A 26,409-nucleotide genomic window follows, 5' to 3' on the forward strand; every position below is an offset into this window, starting at 1 on the left:
GTATTTTCTGGTCTGAGCTACATGGAGTAATTTTGGCTGTACACTGCACCCTGGTTTTTGGTGGATTGGAAGAATGGTAAAGCCTTTTACTATATAAAACGCATTCTGACCTATTTAGAAATAAGACGGTCAACAGGTTCATTCACATCTATGTGGGGCATTTTGGATCACAACCCTGAGTGTGGCTCTGGAATAAATTGGCACATTTATGGAATGCACTGGCGACTTTGGTATTTAACCACTTCTGGACCGGAAGGATTTGCCCCCTAATGACCAGGCCATATTTTGCGATTCGGCACTGCATTACTTTAACGGACAATTGCGCGGTCATGCAACGCTGTACCTAAATAAAATAGATGTCCTTTTTTTTTCCACAAATAGAGCTTTCTTTTAGTGGTATTTGATCACCTGTGCGATTTTTATTTTTTGTGCTATAAACAAAAAAAGAGCAACAGTTCTAAAACAAAAAAAATATTTCACATTCTGCTTTATAACATTCCCAAAAGAAAATTTAAAAATGAAAATTTTTTTAACATTTTAGGCCAATTTGTTTTCTGCTACATATTTTTGGTAAAAAAAAAATCACAATAAGCGTATTTTGATTGGTTTGCGCAAATGTTATCGCGTCTACAAACTACAGTAAAGATTTATAACATTTTTATTGTTTTTTTTTTTTTTTTTTTACTAGTAATGGTGGCGATCTGCGATTTTTTGCGGGACTGCCACATTGCGATGGATAGATCGGACCCCTGACTGACATTTTTGACACTTTTGGGTGGACCAGTGACATTACTACAGTAATCAGTGCTAAAATTATGCACTGTTACTCTAATAATGACACTGGCAGGAATGGGGTTAACACTGTGGGTGATCAAGGGGTTAAATGTGTACTTAGGGGTGTGTTTCTAACTGTGGGGGGGCATGGCTTGTGAAATGATCACGGAGACCTGTGTTCCAATATAGAAGGATCACAGGAGCTCTGTGATCATTCCAGGGAGAAGAACGGTCAGCTGTGTTTACAACAGCTGACCGTTCTTCTGGCTCAGCAGGGAACGATCGCGGGTGTCAGGTGGCAATCGGAGCCGTCTTCCCGTACATCGGAGTCTCCACTGACGAGTGAGGGCGCGCGACCAACGTATACCTACGTCGGTTTGCGGTTTGCTCAGGAGCGGCTGCTTGCCGCAGTATAACTGCGGCAGACGGTCGGCAACCGGATAAAGTGATATGTGTTTTTTGTCTTTTGTTTTTTTCTTCACATATTTTGCGTAGTGTATTTACACGAAATGGAAAGCATTAAATAAGCACATTTTTGGTAATTTTAAGATATATTGTATTAGTGCAGTTCACCTTAAATTTACATTTTTTAATGTATGTGCACTAAGTGGGGAGCACATTGAGAATTGCAGCTGGGACACAACATATATATTTGGTTCATAGCACAGGTAATATCACAGCATTTTTCTCATTGCTTACATAGTTACATAGTTAATCTGGTTGAAAAAAGACACAATGTCCATCTAGTTTAACCAATAAAAAGGGGAAAATAAAACAAAATACAATTTTGTCATTAAGGTCACCATTTTTTCTTGTTATTGTTTCTTGAATTCCCTTTCTTTTCCAAATCCTTTTGGGGAATTTTGGCAACAATACTGATCAACGTGGTTGCACAGTCTTTCTATTGGCTCATGTTAATATGCCTGCACACCTTTTTAGTCATCATTATGTGTCTCATGGCATGTCACATACTTTCATTTTGGCATGATTGGAGTCTTGGACCCTAAATCTTAATGTGCATACGTATATTTTTAAGCACATTTGTTTATATAATATGTTTTGTTTTGTAGGCTTCAATTGGTGTGATTATGGGTTGCAATGATGCTTAATTTTCATCTATATATCATTGTTGTAACTGTTCCCGCTTATTTGTCCAGCTGGAGTGACAAAGGACTTACTCTAACAGCTCTTGGGGCAGACATTCTTTGGCTGTTATCATCTGGAAGGGTTATAGATAAAGCTGGTTTGTAAGTATTATGACCAGTTTTGGGCTTAAAGTATATAGTTACCATTTTAAATTATTTTTAAAATACAGTATATCATTAATATTGTAATCAAAAACTATAGTGAATCAGCTTGCTGTTTTTTATTATGGGGTGTTCTATTTAAAGATTTGTAGCACTACTCCCTTGGGAGCTGCTAGTTACGGGTTCCCCTGGGTTACCATTAGCAACAACACGACAGTTCAACATTCTCCAAGTAATTCTGGCTCAGTCAGGAAACAGTCTGGGAGCTTTGGTTTTTGTGTTTTTATTTGGAACTTGGATGGGAGAAGGGAATGAGTGGGATACCCCAACTTTTATAACTATGCACAAGTAGCTGGGGTGACTGAATAATGCTGAAAGTTGCTGGGCCGCTGCTTCACCTTGTCAGCAGTAGTGACGTAGTAAGAAATGAACTGTCTGAGATAAACTGTACTGTACTGCAGAACAATCTTCGGGGTCCTTCCTGGCACCCCCTTTGTTCCCATACTCCAGGGTCAACTACACAGCACCCCCTTTACTGTTACACTTCCTGTGTGAGCTAGCTCTTTGATCCCCCTGACTTCTCTGGATTGGTCCACCTTCCTGGGCAGACCCCTTGGCAAGTCCCCGAGTACTCACGACACTGTTTTTCTTGAGAGACTCTGCCACCAACTCCACTGTCAGCACTCTGGATCCTTTGCAGCTCAGCTCCACACCCGGTTCCCTAGGCCGACTGCCTAAGATCACTTTCCTCTCACACTGCAGGAGGAGAGACCAGCCGTCTGCCTCCTCCTGGGACTCTGCTTTCCACCAAAGACACCCTGTTACATGTCCTCCTTGTATTTATGGCCAATCCCAGGATGCATTGCAGGAATGCCCTCCCTCTGGGACTGCCATAAACCCTGATGTGTGACTGGCTGGGTTTCCTCCACTGTCCAACAAGCTCCCTCATTGGATGCAGTGGGGACACTCCCTTAGAACCAGTGAATCACACCTGGAAACATGTGACAGGGAAACTAACATATCAGGCTCCCCTGATAAGCAGAAGGAGCAAATAGATGCTTTTTCCTAGCACCTACCTAGGAGGGTGCTACAGATGCATTTTATTATGAATATTTAAAGATAAAATATTTTCTTTCATTGTTTACCTTGTTTTGTGGTGCACCTCATAAAAAATCCCATGGGCACTTGAAATACACTGCTCAATAAAATAGAGGAACACTTTTTAATCAGAGTACAGCATCAAGTCAATTAAACTCCTGCAATATTGATCTGGTCAGTTAAGTAGGGGGTTGTTAATCAGTTTCAGATGATTTGGTGTTAACAACAGTTGCACTAGATGGGCAACAATGAGACAACTCCAAAAAAACAGGAATGGTTTTACTGGTGGAGGCCACAGAATTTTTGTTTTTCCATTCTAATTTTTTCTGACGGTTTTTCACTAGTTTTACACGCTCACCTGACCTAAATCCAATAGAACACCTCTGTGACATTATGTTTTGGTCAATCTGATGCATCTAGTCTGTTTAGGAGCTCAGTGATGCCCTGGTCCAGTCCAGATCTGTGAGACAATACCCCAGGACACCATCTGTCGTCTCATTGGGAGCATGTTATCAGGCATGCATACAAGTACGTGGGGGCCATGCAAACTACTGAGTATCATATTGAGTTGCTGCAAAATTTCAGCAAAATGAACTAGCCTGCTGCATTATTTTTTCACTTTGATCTTGGGGGTGTCTTTGAGTTCAGCCCTCTGTAGGCTGTAGGTTGATAATTTTATTTCCATCAAACAATGTGGCATCCTTTAGTTCCTAACACATTACCCAGTCCATATCAGTATAGATATCCAGCATGATATTTTTCCCCATTGAGATCTGATGTGTTTTCAAAGCGTTCATTTATTTTTTTGAGCATTGTATATTGTTAAAGTATTCTTGAACATAATCAGGCATTTTCAGCTCTAGAGACTTCAAAGGAAGATACATTTCTATGTTTTTTTGCACTTAAAAAAATCCATCAATTGCTCTAGAAATTCTCTCCTCCTTATGCCCAGCCCATGAAACAATGCCTGATGTATAATAAATGTGCAAAACACTTGCACAAAGCCTTTAATATGCTTAAAATGTATGTTTATACTTGCTAAAACAGCCCATCAAGATTTCCAGAAATGTACAGGGGTAAATGCAGGCTTACACTGCCCCTCCCCCTCCCCCCATGTTTAATTATGCAATTGCTGGTGTAAAAAATCAGAGAAGTATCGTCTTTGTTTTGCCTTTAGATGCAACATGTACCATTGTTCACATGGGTTTTCTAATATATCTTTAACCTCCCTGGCGGTATGATTCTGTCAGGAATTCTGTACCAAAAGCGGTACAATTCTTTTCATGGAAATTTGGCGTTATGTATTATAGGCCTACAATTCTTAGTAATTACTGACTTAAACCTGACCAAAACAAGAGTCTAGTAGACATCCCAGATGTGATAAATTTGAAACACAAACGCATGAATTATAATCTAATCAATAATATAATTTTACATAATATATATATATATATATATATATATATATATATATATATATATATATATATATATATATATATATATATATATAATGTAATAAAATTATATTATTGATTAGATTATAATTCATGCGTTATATATTATATATATATATATATATATATATATATATATATATATATATATGTGTATATATATATATATATATATATATATAAAAATATAATATATATAACGCATGAATTATAATCGAATCAATAATATAATTTTATATATATATATATGTGTATATATATATATATATATATATATACATATAAACACATATACACATATATATATATATATATATATACATATATACATATATGCATATATATATATATGCATATATATATATATATATATATATATGCATATAATATATAATATAAAATGTGTAATGTGTTTGTGTTTTGTGCAACTTTTTTTTTTTTTTTTTAATTTCCCTCCCTAGTTCCGCTCCCATGCAGCATTGCTGCTGCAGGGAACGGAACTAGGAAGTCATCAGACCGACGGAGACCGACGGAGAGCGGCGGGGATCTCGGCTGGCGGTCACAGCAATGAGAGATCATCGCTGGATCGCCAGGAGAAGGTAAGAGAACACCGCTGCGCTCTCTGCACATCCACCCCGAGCGTGACTCGGGGTTACCGATCCTGGTATGAAAAATCCACCCCGAGTCACGCTCGGGGTTACCGCCAGGGAGGTTAATTGTCCTATAAATCATGTTTCCTCAAAACATCCCTGAGCTTTGAGTTTTCAGAACACAATGAAAGAGGGAACTGTTCAGCAGGTCCATTGGCATGAAAGAGGAAGACATAATAATTAATTAGAAGTTTTCGTTTTGCTCAGGAGGATTAGAAAAAAGGAGAAGAAATTGACATCAATGTTGGGTACAACTAATCATGTTACAGAGTTTGTCAGAAGGGTTATCAAAGGAGGAAATAGCTGTACACCACAGCTTGTTGCAAAATCCTTTATTGGAGTTCCCAATGTGACACTACAGAACACCAACAGGATGCATGGTTGACGCGTTTCACACACTACATATGTGCTTAATCATAACACAGGTATGTCCAACTGATACACCTTAAATAGATCCACCCCTCTTTCACAAAGGTGTCAGGGGGTGTTAATCAGTTACCTGCTGTCTTTACAAGAGTTTTTTTTAAAACCACACACATATATATATATATATATATATATATATATATATATATATATATATATATATATAAATATATAAATATAATATATAATATATATCTACCAAATGACATGAAGCAGAGTGTACCCCCGTTAAACCAACTAAAAACAGATAAAGATACATGTACAATAAGCATGCATACATACGGGAGACAGAATATGTATCAAAAAATGAAAAAAAGAGACAAAATCAAAACAGTGAGATAAAATGACAAAAAAAAATAATTGACTATGATGTATCACGTTAAAACAGCGTGATACATTGTAAAAATATTTTATAAAAACATGATTTGGATAAGGTGAGAGGGGAACAATCAGTACCCCACAAAGAATTAGCTAGTATAATACGTATACATATGCTTATTGTACATCATTTGAACCTATTTCCAACTAGACCAGAACAAAAACAAAATAAAGCATATAGACTCGAAAAGTTTCCAATCCCCTGTCCAAATAGCCGAGGGTATTTCCTACACATGCGGGAATAAATTAAGCTTCCCGGTCAATGTTGGGGAAAGGTGTCTCAACATACTTCATTCATAAAAGTGGCTCACATCCCACTCCAAGTTGATTGATTTTTCTCTACACTATATATGTGCTCATGAAAGTAATCGCGAAGTTGACTTGTAGCTCTGCTAACATACTGGATATGGCAGAGGGTTTTAGCTGTGCAATCTGAAACATCACCTGATGACTGAGAAGTTCTTCAAGTGCACACCCATGGCAATGGCAACATTTGATGGAGAATGGCTGGCCACGTAAGCAAAGGAGCATGAGCTTGAAAAAAAAAAAACACATGGAGGGTGATTTACTAAAACTAGAGAGTGCAAAATCTGTGCAGCTCTGCATAGATACCAATTAGCTTCCAGTTTTTATTGTCAAAGCTTAAAATGAACAAGCTGAAGTTAGAATCTGATTGACTATCATGCACAGCTGCTCCAGATTCTGAGTGCTCCAGTTTTAGTAAATCTCCTTGATTGTGTCTTCCCCCGCCCCAATTCATATCAGGCTCTTGTGAATGAGTAAGGCCCCTTTCACACTATCCGTCCGTCAGACGGATTACGTTTTTCTCAGCGAGGTATCGAGCCGCCTATCCCCAGCTGAGCAGGAGGATGACAGCTGTGTCTCCGCGCTGTGTGCGGAGACACAGCTGTCAGTTCCCCATGCATCTCCGTCGGTCCGTTCTCATCCGATCCGATCCTATCCACTGGACGGATGGAAAATAGGGTTTCCAATCCGTCCAGATTTGACGGATCGGATGTCAGCGGACATGTCTCCGCTGACATCCGATCCCCCATAGAAATGCATGGGGGGACCGTTCAGATCCGCCAAAAAAAGGACAGGCGGATCTGAACGGTCCGCCTGTGTGAAAGGGGCCTAAGGGTTATGTGGTACCCCTACTCATTCACAAAAAATGTAAAGTGTAAAAAAAAACAAGGAGACGGTTTTTGACAAGAGAAAACAAGGAGAAGGTGTTTGACAAGAACTTTAATCAAAAATTGTCCCACGATGCACATCCATCATTAATTATGTCACCCAGCAATGTGGATCCACAGCGACCACGATGCCTGGCACCCACTGAAAGCTAAAAAAAAACTGCCTACTGACATACATCCATTCTTATCACTTCACTATAGTTAAATGGCAGGTCTTGCAGATGACAGTTTATAATATACAAGGCCCTGGTGATGTCATCGACCATTTATAAACATTACCCTATTTAGTCAGGGGATCCCAATTTTACAACTAGAAAGAAGCAGCTGGGAGTTGTCATTTTTCCAGCAATTAAAACTGCCTTTTTTGTTGTAGATATAATTTTTTTCTGCAGTACGTTATATACATCAAAAGATATGCCACTTTATAGGCAGGATCAGGGCATCCCTCAGGCATGTTATTTAATGGAATTTGGTATTTTTAATTTTAGCAATACTAAAAATGCTGCTCCCAGCCAATTTTTTAAAAATAGTTTTTGCTTTGGAATCTGTCCCTTTAGGGCAGTGTCCAGCATCCCTTGTAATTTGTTAAATAATATCTTGCCTATTAGCCCTGAAAATGGCCAGAACTATTTTCTAACATTCTACTTTCTTTGACTTTAAATGGGGTTCTGATTCGGCACCAAAATTTAGTAATGTTCTCTAAACACTACTCGAACTGAACCCAGGTATAATTGGCTCATCATTAATTGTGCAACTAAGGTTAAAGTCAGGAGAAGTGTTTTCTTTTTGACCCTATGATGACTGATCTCTGTTTGTTTGTCTGGGTGTCTGTCTCTCACTGACTCCCTGTTATTCAATTTTCTGTCTGTCTGCTTTGTTTTATACAGCTCAGGCTTTTTGTGGAGCTGTGTCCAGATTTAACCCTTTAACCCTCCCTCCTCATGGCCCTATAGTGATCCTCAATGCCTGGAAGCATAGCTTCTGTCATGTGACCACTGTGATTGGCTCCCACAGAGGTCACATGAGTGAGAGCTCACCCTGCTGTTTCCCTATCGGAAGTCATGACTGAGAGCTGTTTGTGACAGCTTAGTCATGTTGTTGGGAGCACGAAGTGAGTGTACTCCCAATTCAAAACCTGAGGCCACTGTGACTATGTATATGTGTGGCAACTGGGCATTAAAGCCCACTTTTCTTGCAACCACGTTACTCATGTAGGCAGGTGCACATGTTCTTACAACCTGTAGGTGGCACTGCACCATTGTTACAGGTGCTGAGGAATCTGATAAGGGAATCATCCCCTTATGGACTCTATTGGTGTCTCAGAGAAGACAGATGCTAAAATCACTTGAGATCACAGTTAGCCATCTTGACGAGGGACCTTATACTGTATATATGGTCTCTTTTGTCAATTGGGCATGCCTGAAGCAAGTGGTAAGTTAGGGACAGGTACCCTCTGGTTAGGGAAAGAGAATAGCTCAGGGAAAGGTCCCTGCAGTGAGGAAATGACCCGGTAACTAGAATAGGAAAGTGGGACTCTCCCAGAGAATAATACAGAACCATCCCAATGCACCACAAACTGTCCCCCCTCCAACGGAAGCAATCTTCTGGTATTACCAGTCAGAGCCTGGCAACACTGCATAAACACAAATTCTGGTATTGCCTTATATCAGTACCTTCAGGATTGTCATCACCCATTACTGCTAACCTTTATTAAATAATACAATACAATTCATACCATATAAGATTGCATTTGATCTTTCCTTGAGTGGATACCCTGGGCCTAGTACCCATCTACATGCAGTCCTCATAAAGTTACGAATGGTGAAAATTAGGCTTCCAATGTTAATGGCACAGGAAACTGGCATGGGTGGTGTGTGTCACATTATGGATAAAGACCTGTTAGGCTGCATTCACACTTTTCACGTTTTCGCGCGTTTTTTTACCGCAATTTTTACCGCGATTTTCAGGCGTTTTTGGAGGCAGGCATTGACATCTATCAAAAATGCTGGTAATCAGCCCAAAAAGAAGCTCATGTACTTTTTTCAGCTACAGGCGTTTTGCTTCAGGCGTTAAAATGCTCAGATGTGAACAGGAGCCATTTAAATGAATGGGGTTTTACTTGTTGGGCGTTTTGGAACGTTTTTGTTTAGCGTTTTGGAGCTGAAAAACGCTCAAAAACGCCCAGGTGTGAATGGAGCCTTAATGATCAGTGGGACTCATTTCTATTACTATTTCTGAGTTAAATTGTAATTGCACAGGTTGCTGACAGCAAACAGGTCTTTACAATATTATAAAGAGACTATATAAAGAACTGATGGAGAGATTTGGTTAGAATACTGTTATTTTGGCAGTATCTTCAGAACATATTTGGAAAAATGGCATCATAAGTTGGAAGCCATAGCAGCAATGACATAAGATTAAATATGGAGCCCGTTATAGTCTGCTGGCAAGGTCGCATGTTTCCCTAAATGGAGATGGACATGTCACCAACATGGATCCAGAGGGGAATAGAGGAATGGGACTGATTGCTCTCTGTTTGGCAACTAGGTATCTACACTTTCATTCTGCTGGAACTGTGTCTAGTTATTTAGATATGATCAACCATTGATTTAGCCTGAATAGTGCATGTTCTACTCCATCTGGATTGCTGATATAGAGCTGTATGGTTTAGTTTTAACCTCCCTGGCGGTATGATTATGTCAGGAATTACATACCAAAAGCGGTACAATTGTTTTCATGGAAATTTGGCGTTATGTATTATAGGCCTACAATTCTTAGTAATTACTGACTTAAACCTGACCAAAACAAGAGTCTAGTGATAAATTTGAAACACAAACGCATGAATTATAATCGAATCAATAATATAATTTTATTATTTAATATATAATATATATAATAAAATTATATTATTGATTAGATTATAATTCATGCATTATATATTATATATATATATATATATATATATATATATATATATATATGTGTGTGTGTGTATATATATATATATATATATATATATATATATATATATACACACATATATATATATATATATATATATATATGTGTAATATATAACGCATGAATTATAATTGAATCAATAATATAATTTTATATATATATATATATATATACATATATATATATATATATATATATATGTATATGTGTGTGTGTGCATATATATATATATATATATATATATACATATATACACATATATATATGCATACATTAATATACCGGTATATATATATATATATATATATATATATATATATATATATATATATATATATATATGCATATATATATATATATATATGTATATATATATATATATATATATGCATATATATATGTATATATGCATATATATATATATATATATATATATGCATATATATATATAATATAAAATGTGTTATGTGTTTTGTGCAACGTTTTTTTTTTTTTTTTTGAATTTCCCTCCCTAGTTCCGCTCCCATGCAGCATTGCTGCTGCAGGGAACGGAACTAGGAAGTGATCAGACCGACGGTGGACGGAGGAGCGGCGGGACTCTCTGCTGGCGATCTCAGCAATGAGAGATCATCGCTGGATCGCCAGGATAAGGTAAGAGAACACGCTGCGCTCTCTGTCTATCCACCCCGAGCGTGACTCGGGGTTACCACTCCTGATATGAAAAACCAACCCCGAGTCACGCTCGGGATTACCGCCTAGGAGGTTAAGATCATTCTTCAGTTCTCAGCAACTCTCTCTTTATGATTTGCTGCATGGGATTTCCCATACACATTCATTCTTTTGAAGTTTTATTATGGTCACATCAGTGATAGTGATATTGGAGCCAATTTTTGGTAACCAATGACCTATAATTGTGAAAACAGATGTCCTAAATTGCTGAGATGGATTCACAGCTAAAGGGGATATGTTTGTGATAATGTGTCATACTCACATGCCAGCCTGATCCTTCTTTTCTGGGGTCCCTCACTGGCGTTCCTGACTCTTCCCTCTTCTGAGTGTCCCCATAGCAAGCTTCTTGCCATGAGACACTCATGCAAGGTTCAATGCTGAGTCAGGCCCTATGTGTCCATTGACACATGCAGCACGGCTTGCTCCCGCCCCCCACTCTCTCCTCACAGGCTGAAATTGGGCAGCAGCAGGAGCCAATTTCTCCCCCCGGCTGCCTCCATGTCCAATGGGGAGAGAGAAGGGGGGGGGGGGAAGCCACTGTTCTCAGGGGCAGCACTGGATCAAGTATTTAGGGGGGATGGGGTGGGAGGTTTGAACACAGAAGGTTTTTTACCTTAATGAAGAAAATGCATTAACGTAAAAAAAAAAAAAAAAACCTTCTGCATTTACAACCACTTTAATGTATTCATTGCATTACGGTAAAAAAAACTTTCAGTAGCAGCTACCTCCAGCCAAACACAAGTGCTGGATCTTCTCTCATTCCAGCATTCTCCCATATGCAGCAACTCTTCTGCCCTCTTATTGTATTCACAGGAAGCTTTGACAGCAGTGAGAACCATTGGTTCCTGCTGCTGTCAATCAAAGCCTGTGAGAAGGGAGCAGGAGGGCGGGCCGGACCACGCTTTGTGTGTCTATGGACACACGCAGCCTGGCTCGGCAGTGTGCCCAAACAAGTTTCTGCCATAGAAAGTGGCTTGCTGTGGAGGCACTTGGAGAAGAGAAGGAGGGGAGAGAACCAGCGGGAGACCCCAGAGGAGAAGGTAAGAGCCCACTCTGTGCAAAACCATTGCACAAAGCAAGTAAGTATAACATCTGTTTTATTGTAGGGAAAAAAAATAAAGCTTTACAACTGCTTTAATGCTAATGACAGACTGTATCATATATGTACATTTTTGATTTGCTCATACTTCCAGTTTAACATAATTAATATAAAAGTGGCTTAATTGTATGATATGCACGAAGAGCGTTTTGGTAATCTGCAAATGTATTACATTTTACAATTATGTGGGCAGAGATATAAATGTTGCATGGTGTCTGATCTAAACTAGATGATGCCTTGGTCTCCTCCCTTCTCTGATATATATATATCACTGTAATGATTGGATGGGTGCTTGGCAGTTTTAGCACACTGCTAAATACTGCTTTATCTGTCTCAGTAGGCTGAACTTGCATTTTAAAGACCCATTTAATCTGTATAAGAAAATGCTGCAAAACTGAGGTAAGAAAAGAGAAAGGAAAGTACATTAATAGAAAATTTTATAAATGTAATTCTATCAAAAGAAAATGTAACTGAAAATGTTGTATTCTTTTAGCAATACTCTGGCTTAAATACTGTTTTAGAAATGTTATTCTAGATTAGTCACAGCAATCAGATTTTTATTTATTATGAGAGTGACTTTAAAATCTATGCACTATTTAATGCAATGATTTTCTATATGTTTATGACACTATATAGCTTTTTGTAGGTTATATTTTAAACCTTCTGGTGAATTCAGGTGCAATCACAGTACTTACTGGATTCACTGGCATTCACTAACAACAATTACAATATTTATAATGCTGAGAAAATGATGATTGTAAATGTTCAAGTTGGTGAATGCCGAATGTACAGCAGTGGGATTTTGAGTTAATCTGCAGAAAATGTACAATAAATATGTCCCATATGTTCACTGAATGTGCAACAAAATTGTTTAAACCTTGAATCTTTATTGATGTGATAAACAAGCATATGATGCAGAACATTTCTAATTTAGCACACAGTCTGGCTGTGATTTTAAATATGTATTTTTTTATTTTAATATGATACATATGTGCAAATTTGTCTATACAAATCTGTATTTAACAATTTGTTTAAACATTATTAAAACCCACTCATTTTAGTTTAATATATTTCCCTATTTTTTTATTTCTCATCGAATTTGCAGTCTGATTGCTTTACATTTTATATGATTATATTCTTTTTACATACAAGCTGTTATATAACTTGATATTATGAATTCATATTTTTTTTATAAAATATTTGATCAAATATTAATGTATGCCATTGTTTATTATTATTATTTTTTTTTATGTAGCGCTCACCCCCAAAAGGGCATGATGAATTGCCCTGGGTTCCTTTTCCAATTTAGTGCATTAGCCGCCAGACACACAGCAACAATTACTCTTCAGGTTCAATAACCATTGTAGGAGTTGCTTTTCTTTCACATTATTTCTGAATAACTTGGATAAGGCATAGGGAGTCGTGGGTTACTCGAGTCAGAAGCCCTGAACAGTAAAAAAAAAAAGGACACTCCTCACTCTGTAGCTACTCGTAGGAACATTGGGGGAGATTTACTAAAACTGGTGCAAACATAATCTAGTGCAGCTGTGCACAGTAACCAATTAGCTTCTAACTTCAGCATATTCAATTAGGCTTTGATAATAAAATCTAAAAGCTGATTGGTTACTATGCACAACTGTGCCAGATTCTATGTGCACCAGTTTTATTAAATCTTCCCCAGTTCCTTCAGTGGTAGCCCAAAAAATGGACACCATATGCAAAGCCCCAGGCTGGGCAAGCTTTAGCCATAATACAAAAGGGTTTGACGCAGCAGTCACCAAAATCCTGCACACAGGTCTGTACTCACAGTGTCCCTGGATACTTTGATGCCACCTTCCAATTTCCGACAGACTTTCCTAAGGGCTCTTTCACACGGGTGGTCCGATCAGATCCGCCTATCAGTTTTTTAGGCGGATCTGATCGGAATCCTCCATGCAGCTCTATGGGGCAGCGGGTGTCAGCGGAGGTCACCTCCGCTGACACCCGCTGCCATCCGCATCCGACCCTGTGCTGAAATCTGAAACCCTATTTTTCCATCCGTTCAGTAATCGGAGCGGAGCGGATCTGATGAGAGCGGACAAGCGGTCCGCTCTCCTCCGATCCCCCATAGAGGGCAGCGGGTGCTGAGACACCTCCCTCTCCGCTCTGCAAGCGGAGACGGAGCTGTCATCCGCCCGGCTCAGCGGGGATCGCGGATCGATCCCCGCTGAGCAACACGGATCCGCCTGCGGAGGCGGACCGTGTGAAAGAAGCCTTAGGGCTCTTTCACACGGGCGGTCCGATCAGATCCGCCTATCAGTTTTTTAGGCGGATCTGATCGGATCCTCCATGCAGCTCTATGGGTCAGCGGGTGTCAGCGGAGGTCACCTCCGCTGACACCCGCTGCCATCCGCATCCGATCCTGTGCTGAAATCTGGACGGATGGAAACCCTATTTTTCCATCCGTTCAGTAATCGGAGCGGAGCGGATCTGATGAGAGCGGACAAGCGGTCCGCTCTCCTCCGATCCCCCATAGAGGGCAGCGGGTGCTGAGACACCTCCCTCTCCGCTCTGCAAGCAGAGACGGAGCTGTCATCCACCCGGCTCAGCGGGGATCGCGGATCGATCCCCGCTGAGCAACACGGATCCGCCTGCGGAGGCGGACCGTGTGAAAGAAGCCTTAGGGCCCTTTCACACGGGTGCTCCGTATGTCCGCAAATCATCCTATTTTTTTGCGGATGATTTGCGGACATAATGTAAATCTATGGCATTGCGGATGTCAGCGGAATACCATCCGCTGACATCCGATTTTCCTCCTGTCAGTTCTGTTCCGTTTTTTGGAACTGAAAAAATCCTATTTTTGTTCCGTTCAAAAAAACGGAAAGGAAGGAAAATCGGATGTCAGCGGTGTCATCCGCTGACATCCGCAATCCCCCATAGACTTACATTAGGTCCGCATATCATCCGCAAACGGATGGGATGATATGCGGACCTACGGAGCGGATGACAGAAATGTCATCCGCTCCGTGAAAAAAAAAAAGTCCCGCAGCGGACCTTTCACACGGAAAGCCCGTGTGAAAGAGCCCTTAAACTGCAGAGAATCTCAGCAAGGAGGCCCGCTAACTCAGCAGGAGCTGGGACCTCGGTGAACACAGGCAGAGTTTTAAGACAGCAGTCTTTTAGCCCTGGGAACTTCTCCTCCTGGGCTGCCTCAGTTCCCTGGTTAACTCTCCAGCCACCTACTGGGCACCCACCCTCAGCCCCAGGGATTGGCTGAAACAATGTAAATATTCAGGTTGCTGGTGTGCCTTTCCAGCCCACTACATCCTGGAACCCTCCATAAGGCAGGGAAAACAAGCAAACCTACAACCAGTGGAACCCAGATTAACCCAAAGCAATCACAAACTGCTCCACTGATTACAGTGGAACAAAACAGAACTATAGTTACTTATCTTCCCTAGCCACCTATCTGAGAGGGTGCTACTTCTAATAAGTATTACATTTATAATAGGTAATTATATTAAATGCAGAAAAAAGGGATACTATATCACGGTCATTCAGGGTTTAATGCACATAACCTGGGATGAATTAGTGCATAAAGACTGGTTTGGTCACTGAGAAGTGTATGCACATACAATGAAAAATTTGAGAACCCCCAGCACTTCTATTGCCCCTCCTCCACCCCTCCTATTGCCCATGCCTCCAAAGCGGCTGTGATAAAGGGGAAATTGTCACCTGAAGTCTCTTTAGAACCAACACTTCCAGGAGTGTTGGATTCTTGGTCTCCCTCTGAACTCAGGGATCCTCCCACTAATCCCCTGAGGAGGAACCACTGAGTTTGGCAGGGCCCCCACATATCAATAAATGTTGGGTTCTGAGGAGATTTCAGTCAGACTGAGATACTTTCCAGTGTGGTATAGAACATCTACTAGGAGCATTCTGAAATATATCTGAAGTAAATCAGTGCTTTGTCCAGGCAGGGCAAAGCAACAAGGTTACTTTAACTTAGCCCTATCTAGCAGTATACATTTACATTCCTTTCATTTCCCTGCCACTCCTTATATGCACCAGGAGCAATAGAAACACTTGTGTAAGCCAGAATCATAGCTCTGTCTGGTCCAGCACTTCCACATGGAGAGAGTCCCATGATCCTCCATTATTTAAAAGCACAAGATATTTTCATTAGCTGTCAGGGGTGGAGGAAGAGCAAATGAAAGGTAAGTAAATCTTAGAGAGGGGTAGGAGATGAAAGCAAACCTGTTGCTTTGCCCATTTATATAAAGATTTAAATATTACTATACATAGTTACTTTAAAACTTTGACAATGAACCACTTGCCAACCGCTCACGTTGAGGGTACTGCGGCAAAGTGGCTCGTTATCGTCCAGCTTTTCAGCGGCGCGCGCGTGCCGCCGGAGGCTCGCTCCCGCTGTAGACACAGTGGGAGTCGGGCTAGGTGAGGAGAGGCGATCGTCGGGGATCGAGTGTGGAGATCCGCCCGCTTGTGTAAACAAAGCGGGCGGATCTCCTAAGTGATAGGCAGGGTCAGATTGCAGGATTCAGCATAGCTGAACCTGCGATCTGTGCCTGTGTCACACAGTCCCCTCCCCCCACACACGTCAGTAAGCACCAGGCATACATTAACCCCTTGATCACCAATAAAAGTTAACCCCTTCCCTGCCAGTGTAATTTTTACAGTAACAGTGCATATTTGTAGCACTGATTACTGTAGTAATGTCACTGGTACCCCCAAAAGTGTCAAAAATGTCAGTTAGGGGTCCAATCTGTCCGCCGCAATGTTGCAGTCCCGCAAAAAAATCGCAGATCGCCGCCATTACTAGTTTAAAAAAAACAATAAAAATGACATAAATTTCCCGTAGTTTGTAGCTGTGATAACTTTTGCACAAACCAAACAAAATACGCTTATTGCGATTTTTTTTTTACCAAATATATGTAGCAGAAAACAAATTGGCCTAAAATGTTAAAAAATTTAGATTTTTACATTTTTTGGGGGGGAATTTCATATAAAAAAAATGTGAAAAATATTGTTATTTTTTCAAAATTGTCGCTCTTTTTTTGTTTATAGCACAAAAAGTAAAAATCGCATAGGTGATCAAATACCACCAAAAGAAAGCTCTATTTGGGGGGAAAACAAGGACATAAATGTAATTTGGGTACAGCATCGCACGACAGCGCAATTGTCCGTTAAAAATAACACAGTGCCGAATCACAAAATATGGCCTGGTCAGGAATGGGGTAAAATCTTCCGGTCTTAAAGCGGTTAAAAATAAGCTCATTGAGAATTTTTTTGTCAAAGACATGTAGCTTAATACATTTTGGCCTAAATATATGACAACAATTTAATATATTGGATATTTTTTAACTGTCAAAGTAGAAAAATATTGTTATTTTTTCAAAATTGTCGCTTTTTTTATTAATATCGCAAAAAATGAAAAGCGCAGAGGTGATCAAATACCACCAAAAGAAAGCTCTGTTTGTGGGAAAAAAAGGACGTAAATTTTGTTTGGGTACATGACCGCGCAATTGTCAGTTAAAGTCCCACAGTGCCGAAACGCAAAAAGTGGCCTGGACGTAAAGCAGGAAAATCCTCCGGTGGTAAAGTGGTTAATAATATTCATATTTTAACCACTTGACCGCCAGAATGTTTGCCCCCCCTTTATGACCAGGCCATTTTTTGCGATAAGTCACTGCGTTAGTTTACCTGACAACTGCGCGGTCGTACGACATTGTTCCCAAAACACATTTTTGTCCTTTTTTTCCTACAAATAAAGTTTTGTGTTGGTGGTATTTGATCACCTCTGTGGTTTTTATTTTTTGTGCTATAAACAAAAAAAAAAACACAATTTTGAAAAAAAAAACAATATTTTTTACTTTCTGCTATAAAACATAATAATGAGATGAGATGCAGCATATCAATCTATACTGAGAGCTTGGATCTGCAAAGAAAGTGCCATCCCATAAATGAGGCGCCCTTTGCTTGCATTGAAAAGGCTGTGATAAAAAAAGCTGTGTTAGACCTGCAAAGGTCAACCCATCTGGTAAGAGGCAAATACTCTTTTGTGTGCAGTGGAGCATGGTGTATTTAAATAGGATCACAAAAATATTCAGGAAGAATCATCTCTAAATGGTTGTTGGGAATCTTTACCTGATCATACTATCTTGCGTATGGGATTTTTTTCATCTATTTATACAACCATGGAAAAAATAATATATTTGTTTAATTATTTTTTTTTTTTACTAGTAATGGAATTGATCATCAACTTATAGCAGGATTGCAATATTGTGGCAAACAAATCGGACACCTAACTGACACTTTTTGGGGACCAGTAACACTAATACAGTGATCAGTGCTAAAAAATATGCACTGTCACTGTACTAATGACACTGGCTGGGAAGGGGTTAAACGTCAGGGGCGATTAGATGGTTAACAGTGTGCCTAGCCTGTGCTTTCTCACTATGGGAGAGGTGCTTTGACTAGGGGAAGGCAATGATCCATTTAACTGTTTTACAGGAACACAGGATCAATACCTTCCCTTTTGACAGAACGGCAATCTGCCTTGTTTACAGACATCCAGTGTGCGGTACTCACCGCTGGGTTCCCACTGTGTGTGATCACAGTGGGAGAGGGTAGCTGGCAGCAAGCAAGGTCCTTAAAGACATGGGTGTGTAGGGTTTAGGCTGAATGAACTTTACTGGCCTGCACAGAGTCCTAACCTCAACCCGATAGAAGACCGTTGGGATGAATTTGAACAGTCAGGCCTTCTCTCCAACGTCAGTACCTGACCTCACAAATGCGCTTCTGGAAGAATGGTCAAATGTTCCCATAGACACACTCCTAAGCCTTGTGGACAGCCTTCCCAGAAGAGTTAAAGGTGTTATAGCTGCAAAGGGTGGGCCAACTCAATAATAAACCCTATGGACTAAGACTGGGATGCCATTAAACGTCACATTTAGGGAATTTTTTTATTGTTTTTACTAGTAATGGTGGCGATCAGCGGGACTGCGACATTGCGGCGGACAAATCTGACACTAAGTGACACTTTTTGGGGACCAGTGACACCAATATAGTGATCGGTGCTCAAAAAAATGCACTGTTACTGTATAAAGGACACTGGCAGGAAAGGGGTTAACACTAGGGGTGATCAAGGGGTTAAGTGTGCTCCTAGGGAGTGCTTTCTAACTCTGTGGGGGATGGATGTACTAGAGAAAAAGAGAGATCTGTGTTTCAGCTTACCTGAAACACAAGATCTCACTCTTCTTCTGTGACAGAACAGTGGTCTACCTTCTCCTGCACGATTCTGTCTAATCACAGTGGGAGCGCTGCTCCGGCGGCACGCGCGTGTGCGCCCTCATGAGCCCGTGCACAAAATAACGTACCTATACGTGATTTTGTGCAGATGGGCTGCCCTGCCACAGTATATATGTGGTGGGCGATCCGGAAGTGGTTAACCACTTGCCGACCGCTCACTCGAGCTCTACTGCGGCAAAGTGGTTAGTTCCCGTCCAGCGACGTAGACCTACGTCGCTGGACTCCTCCCCTTGTGGGCGGCACACGCGCGCCGCCGGAGGCTCACTCCCGCTGTATTCAGTCACAGCGGGAGTCGGGCCAGGGGAGGAGCGGCGGTGATCACCGCCGCTCTTCCCCGATCGTCTGGGAATCGAGTTTGGAGATCCGCCCGCTTGTGTAAACAAAGCGGGCGAATCTCCTAAGTGACAGACAGTGACAGATTGCAGGGTTCAGCATAGCTGAACCTGAGATCTGTCCCTGTATCACTCAGTCACCTCCCCCCACACACGTTAGTAAGCACCAGGCATACATTAACCCCTCCCTCTCCAATAAAATTAACCCCTTTCCTGCCAGTGTCATTTTTACAGTAACAGAGCATATTTATAGCACTGATTACTGTAGTAATGTCACTGGTACCCCCAAAAGTGTAAAAAATGTCAGTCAAGGGTCCGATCTGTCCGCTGCAATGCCGCAGTCCCGCAAAAAAAAATCGCAGATCGCCGCCATTACTTGTTAAAAAAAAAAACACCAAAATGACAGAAATCTTTCCATTGGTTAGTAAACGCAATAACTTTTGCGCAAACCAATCAAAATACGCTTATTGTGATTTTTTTTACCAAACATATGTAGCAGAAAACAAATTGGCCAAAAATTTTAAAAAAAATTTGATTTTTACATTTTTTTGGGGGGGGATTTCATATAAAAAAATGTGAAAAATATAATTTTTTTCAAAATGTATGCTCTTTTTTTGTTTATAGCGCAAAAAATAAAAATCTTACAGGTGATCAAATACCACCAAAAGAAAGCTCTGTTTGTGGGAAAAAAAGGACATAAATTTAGTTTGGGTGCAGCGTCGCACGACTGCGCAATTGTCAGTTAAAGTCGCACAGTGCCGAATCGCAAAAAGTGGCCTGGACGTAAGACAGCAAAATCCTCCGGTGGTAAAGTGGTTAAAGAAATCTACAGAGTAGAGCAGAAAGTGTGTGTGTGTGTCTGCGTGTGTGTGTGTCTGTTTTTTTTAAAAGGGGGAGGGGTTAGTAAAACTTGTAAAAAATATTTTGTCGGAATTAAGTGGTATTAAAGCCAAAAGCAAACACTTATTATGTTGCAGGTTTCTAATTCTTAGATGTGATGGGTGTATTAGTTTTCTTTTTTAAGCTTTCTCTCATTTATATTCACCTGTTGATTGGACTAGTAAGGTGTACGTTTAGTAAACTGAGAAGTTTTCTCTCAGTTCACTCCTCTGCAGTTCTCAGAGAAAAAATATCTCCTTTGGCACCCAGTTTAGAAGGTGGATAACTTCACTTCTCACAGGGTGATCAGAGGAGAATTTTTTTCTCTGAGAACTGCCGTGATCTGTGTATAACTGGGTGGACTGCCTGTGATCTCACGAGATATTGTGAGATTACAGCCGCCCCTAAGTTTAAAAAGTGAAACTAAAGTTTAAAAGAACTCGTAATGACATGTTCTGACACATGAAAACATATGTATATACACACACACATGCACAGTATATATATACATACATACATACAGTATATATATATATATATATACACACATACGTATGTATATACATACATACATACATACATACATACCAGTACATACAGTGTGTATATATACAGTATATACACACATACACACCAGTACATACAGTATATATACTGTTTATATATATACACACACCAGTACATACAGTATATATATATATATATATATATATATATATATATATATACACACACACCAGTGCGTACAGTATATATATATATATATATATATATATATATATATATATATATATATACATACACACACCAGTACATACAGTATATATATATATATATACACACACACCAGTACATACAGTACAGTATATATATATATACATACACACACCAGTACATACAGTATATATATATATATATATATATATATATATATATATATATATATATATATATATATATATACACACCAGTACATACAGTATATATATATATATATATATGTATATTATGTGACAGGAAGTCAGGTAAATCTGTGGATGTTGTCACAGACAGGAGATACATTTCCACCTGGTTTAGAAAATTCACCAATTTCTATAGGTTGTCGGCTGCAGAGGTAGCCAGAAAGGTGTTAGGACGTTGAAAGACATCAGCTGTTAAGGATGAGGCAATTAACGTCCTTACCTCTGCAGCCGACACCCTATAGTAATTGGTGAATTTTCTAAACCAGGTGGAAATGTATCTCCTGTCTGTGACAACATCCACAGATTTACCTGACTTCCTGTCACAATATATATATATATACACACACACACACCAGTATATATATATTTATATACTGTATATATACAAACTATATATATATATATATATATATATATATAGATATAGATATAGATATAGATATAGATATATATATATATATACACACATACATACACCCACAAACACACACACATACATACATACATACATACAATATATACATTCATTTTGAACCCACTGGTGCTGATATATAGGAAGAAAGAAGTCTTCTTCCTCTTCTCCCCCTGATTCTCCACCTCTGAGCTGGAGAAGCAGGAAGACGAGATCTTCAAAGAGAAGCACCGTGATCAGGTGACATCATGTGTTACTAAACTGGCCGTTTCTATTGCAGTGAAAGCAAGCCGTTTGTGTACTGAGAGGAGAAGACTATGTTCTCCACTACTCTTCTCAGTAATTTAAACTGGCAATGCTCTGAGACAAGCCGTGATCATCCAGATCTCGGCTTATCTCAGTTTACTAAACGTACACCCAAGTCTGTTCTTTTTCAACAAAACAAGCTGTCCTGCAGATGTTGCAGTTAGAAGGCTGAGACAAACAGTGTTGCTCATCTTAGTTCAAAAAAGTAATTAGTTACAGTTACAAATTACTTCTCCCAAAAAGTAATTGAGTTACTGACTCAGTTACCACATTGAAAAAGTAATTAGTTACTCAGCAAAGTAACTGTGACTTCTTTTAATATTCTGTAATGCAATTACGTTCTGCGGCTGCCTGGCTGGTGGTGGCGTGGCACACTGGTGGTGGCGTGGGCACTTGGCACACTGGTGGTGACATGGGTGTGGCACACTGGTGGCGGGTGGCTGCCTGGCTGGTGGTGGCGTGGGCGCTTGGCACACTGGTGGTGACGTGGCACACTGGTGGCGGCGTGGCACACTGGTGGTGATGTGGCACACTGGACTGGTGGTGACGTGGGCGTGGCACACTGGTGGTGACGTGGGTGTGGCACACTGGTGGTGGGTGGCTGCCTGGCTGGTGGTGGCGTGGCACACTGGTGGTGGCGTGGGCGCTTGGCACACTGGTGGTGACGTGGGCAGCACACTGGTGGTTTGCGGCTGCCTGGCTGGTGGTGGCGTGGCACACTGGTGGTGGCATGGGTGCTTGGCAGACTGGTGGTGACGTGGGCGGCACACTGGTGGTGGGCGGCTGCCTGGCTGGTGGTGGCGTGGCACACTGGTGGTGGCGTGGGCGCTTGGCAAACTGGTGGTGATGTGGCACACTGGTGGTGGTGTGGCACACTGGTGGTGACGTGGGCGTGGCACACTGGCGGTGGCGTGGCACACTGGTGGTGGTGGGGGTCTGAGTCCTCCTGACTTAACCTTTTTTTTTTGGTACCTGCTGGCTGCTGCTGTCTCTGGACTGGCTGGCTGCTGGTGGTGGTGTGGCACACTGGTGGTGGTGTGGTGGGTGGCTGGTTGCTGGTGGGGGTCTGAGTCCTGACTCCTGTCCTGACTGTCTGTGACTGACTGTGAGTTTTTTTTTTTTTTTTTGGTACCTGCTGTGCTGGGCTTGCTGGTGGTGGTGTGGCCTCTGGCCTGGCAGGCACACTGTTGTCCGGGTCCCTCTGGCTCCATCCTCCTGCAGGCATCAGGCCTGCCTGTCTCTGTGCCTCTCTCCTCTTCTGGGCTGGCTGTGTGCGTTGGACCGTCGTTGGTGGACTGGTGGTGGTGGACTTCCTGCTGGCTGCTGCCCACTGCCCAGTGCCCTACTGCCCTGTGGTGGAATGGTGGTGGAGTCTCCTCCTGGCCTGGACTATATCGTTTAGTAATTGTAACTGTAAGTAAAGTAACTGCCACTGGTTGACTTGTTATAATATTTATATTATATTTTGCCAGGCAAAAGTTAAGTAAGTCAGTAGTCACTAGTCAGTCACACAAGTTATATACTGCAGTGTCTAGTGTGGTGGGTGGCACTGGCAGAAGACTGGCACTGTGGGGGCAATGGCTGAGCTCTCCCCTGTCCTCCTGGCGCGCTGTTCTGCTGCTAAAGTCAGTAGTCACACAACACAAGTTATATACTGACACTGTGTCTACTACTAGTGTGTGGTGGCAAGCACTGGCAGACTGGCACTGTGGGCGGCAATGGCTGGGTCGGATCGCCAGACTCTATGCCCTCTCCTGTGTCCTCCTGGCGCGCTGTTCTGCTGCTGCTGTGTGAGCCTGAGGCTGTGACTGTTCGACTCCGAGTCCTGTCCTTGCGCCGCGTGACGTGACTCACTCGATGAGTCTCCTCCTCTTCTCTCTCCAGTACCGCGGACAGCGGTCATAGAGGAGAGGGGGAATACAATTACATCTACTGCCATCTAGTGGCGGTAGATGTAATTGCGGTAACGCAGCCGGAAGTAGCGGCAACGGCGTTACAGGAAGACAACGAGTAATCTGATAGATTACTCGTTACCCTGAAAAGTAACTGCGTTAAGTAACGCCATTTACTTAAACGCAGTTACTTCCAACACTGGAGACAAACCATATACCACTGACAGGGGTACTTACGATGTTCAGCTTTTATTTATGTAAAACCTTTGTCCCAAAAGAAAATCTAACACTCCCCTCCTCCTGCTGACAATGCTGCTTCCCAAAGGCGTTTCTGTTGCTGCTTCATCCAAAGTGTAGGCACCCTAATACAGGAGGTGTCTTAGTGACCAGATCACCAGGTGAAAACAGAGGGAAAAAAAACCTAAAAAAAAGAGAACAAATGTATCCATCACATGGAGTTTAATATTACTTTAATCTACTTTTTTTTTTTTTTTTTTTTACTTCAGTTTTTAGATACTTTTTACATTTTTCAAACTTAACTTAAAGCAGAGCTCCACCCAAAAAGGGAAGTTCCAATTTAAGTAACTCCCCCCTCCTCCCTGCCACATCTGGCATGCAATTTTTGTTTTTGGGGGGGGGGGGGAGAGTTGGTACCTAGTTTTGACAGGTACCCACTTCCACTTTTGCTCAGGTCAACTTAGCCATGTTATGATGCTCAACCACACCGCAGAGTGCATAAGCATAATGGGAAATGTAGTTCCAAAATATCTGGGGTGCCAAGGTTCGCCATCACTGACCTAGGCGATCCGAGCGGAAGTTTTCCTCTACCCCTCCCTCCCTGCAGTCTTCTGGGACACATCATAGGTCCCAGAAGACTGCCGGACTGCCTGACTATTCAGGCAGCACACCCCCCCCCCCTACCATTTTTGCCGGTTCACCCAAGAAACAATTCCATTGAGGCAGCCGGCTGCTCCCATATGCGAACAGAGAGTAGCCATTGCTTTCAGTCCAGGCTAGAACAAAATATATATATTTTTTTTTATCTTTTGCTTTTAAAGGTAAAGATATTTCCATGAAGGGGACCTCCTCTCTTTATTTCTATTACAAGGGATGTTTACATTCCTTGTAATAGGAAAAAAAATGATAAAAAAAAACTATTAAAGTAGAAATAAAAAATAAAATAAAGTTTAAAGCGTGCCCATCCCTCACTGCTTGGGCACAGAAGCGAATATGTAAATGGCGTTTGCATCACACATTTGAGGTATCGCCGCAAACATTAGAATGAGAGCAATAATTCTAGTACTAGACCTTCTCTGTAACTCTAAACAGCTAACCTGTAAAGGCATTTAAAATGTCACCTATGAAGATTTCTAAGTACCGTAGTTTGTCACTATTCCATGAGCATGCGCAATTTTAAAGCGTTACATGTTAGGTATCTATTTACTCAGCGTAACACCATCTTTCACCTTTTACAAAAAATTGGGGTATATATTGGTGTGTTTTTAATTGATTAAAATTTATTTATTGCTAAAAAATTGTATTTAAAAAAACTGATGTGCAAATACCATGTGACATAAAAATTGCAATGAATGCCATTGTATTCCCTAGTGTCTCTTGCTAAGAAAGAATGTATAATGTTTTGGGGGGGGGGGGGGGGGTTCTAAGTAATTTTCTAGCAAAAAATACTGACTTAAAGTTGTAAACAAAAAGTGTCAGAAAAAGCCTGATCGGCAAGTGGTCAAAAAACACAAAACGACTGGAGCTCCTCTTTAACCACTTCCCACAAAATCACGTAGCTCTACCTCAGCTGCAATAAGTGGTTGTACCGGGGTGATGCCTGCCATCATCCCAGTAACATTTTTTAGAGCCGGCGGTTGGCTTTCAGGTGGTAATGGCCGATGCGGCTCGGGAGCCGCTCGGCCGTTACCCCAGCGAGCTCTGCCCGGGTCTCCTGTCCCACCGGGAGACCCGAGCAACCAGCCGGCACCTCTGACGGGGATTTAACCCTCCTCCGATGATGTAACCCAGAAGCGGCGTTCATGACGTCACATCGAGGTTACTCGGCAGCTAAAGGCGCCAAATTTAAAAAAGTTACAGTATTCAAAAATGCATTTTGAATACATTGAAGTGCAGTGGAGCGGTTTGGGGTCTTTTAAACCCCTGATCCCTCCATAAAGAGTACCTGCCACTGCCTATTGCTGTCACAAGGGATGTTTACATTGCTTGTGGCAGCAATAAAAGTGATCAGATTTTTATTTTTTTTTTAAACCTGTGCTAAAATTTAAAAATGTAATAAAAGAAATAGG

At 41.0% G+C, this 26,409-nt stretch overlaps 1 long non-coding RNA gene across 2 annotated transcripts in view; it reads left to right on the forward strand.

Annotated features, from left to right (window-relative positions):
• Nucleotides 1–26,409, forward strand: part of LOC309545268 — a 74,591-nt gene that overhangs the window by 32,444 nt on the left and 15,738 nt on the right. Inside the window, exon 2 of one of the 2 annotated variants that reach the window (XR_014224886.1) lies at nt 8,499–8,654. The exons of the other annotated variant lie outside the window; for it this stretch is intronic. This is a non-coding gene — a long non-coding RNA (uncharacterized lncRNA). The remainder of the gene's footprint in view (nt 1–8,498; nt 8,655–26,409) is intronic. 2 annotated transcript variants of the gene reach the window in all.

The sequence above is a fragment of the Pelophylax lessonae genome, assembly GCF_965119305.1.
Source record: "Pelophylax lessonae genome assembly, chromosome: 2".
Classification (NCBI taxonomy): Eukaryota; Metazoa; Chordata; class Amphibia; order Anura; family Ranidae; genus Pelophylax; species Pelophylax lessonae.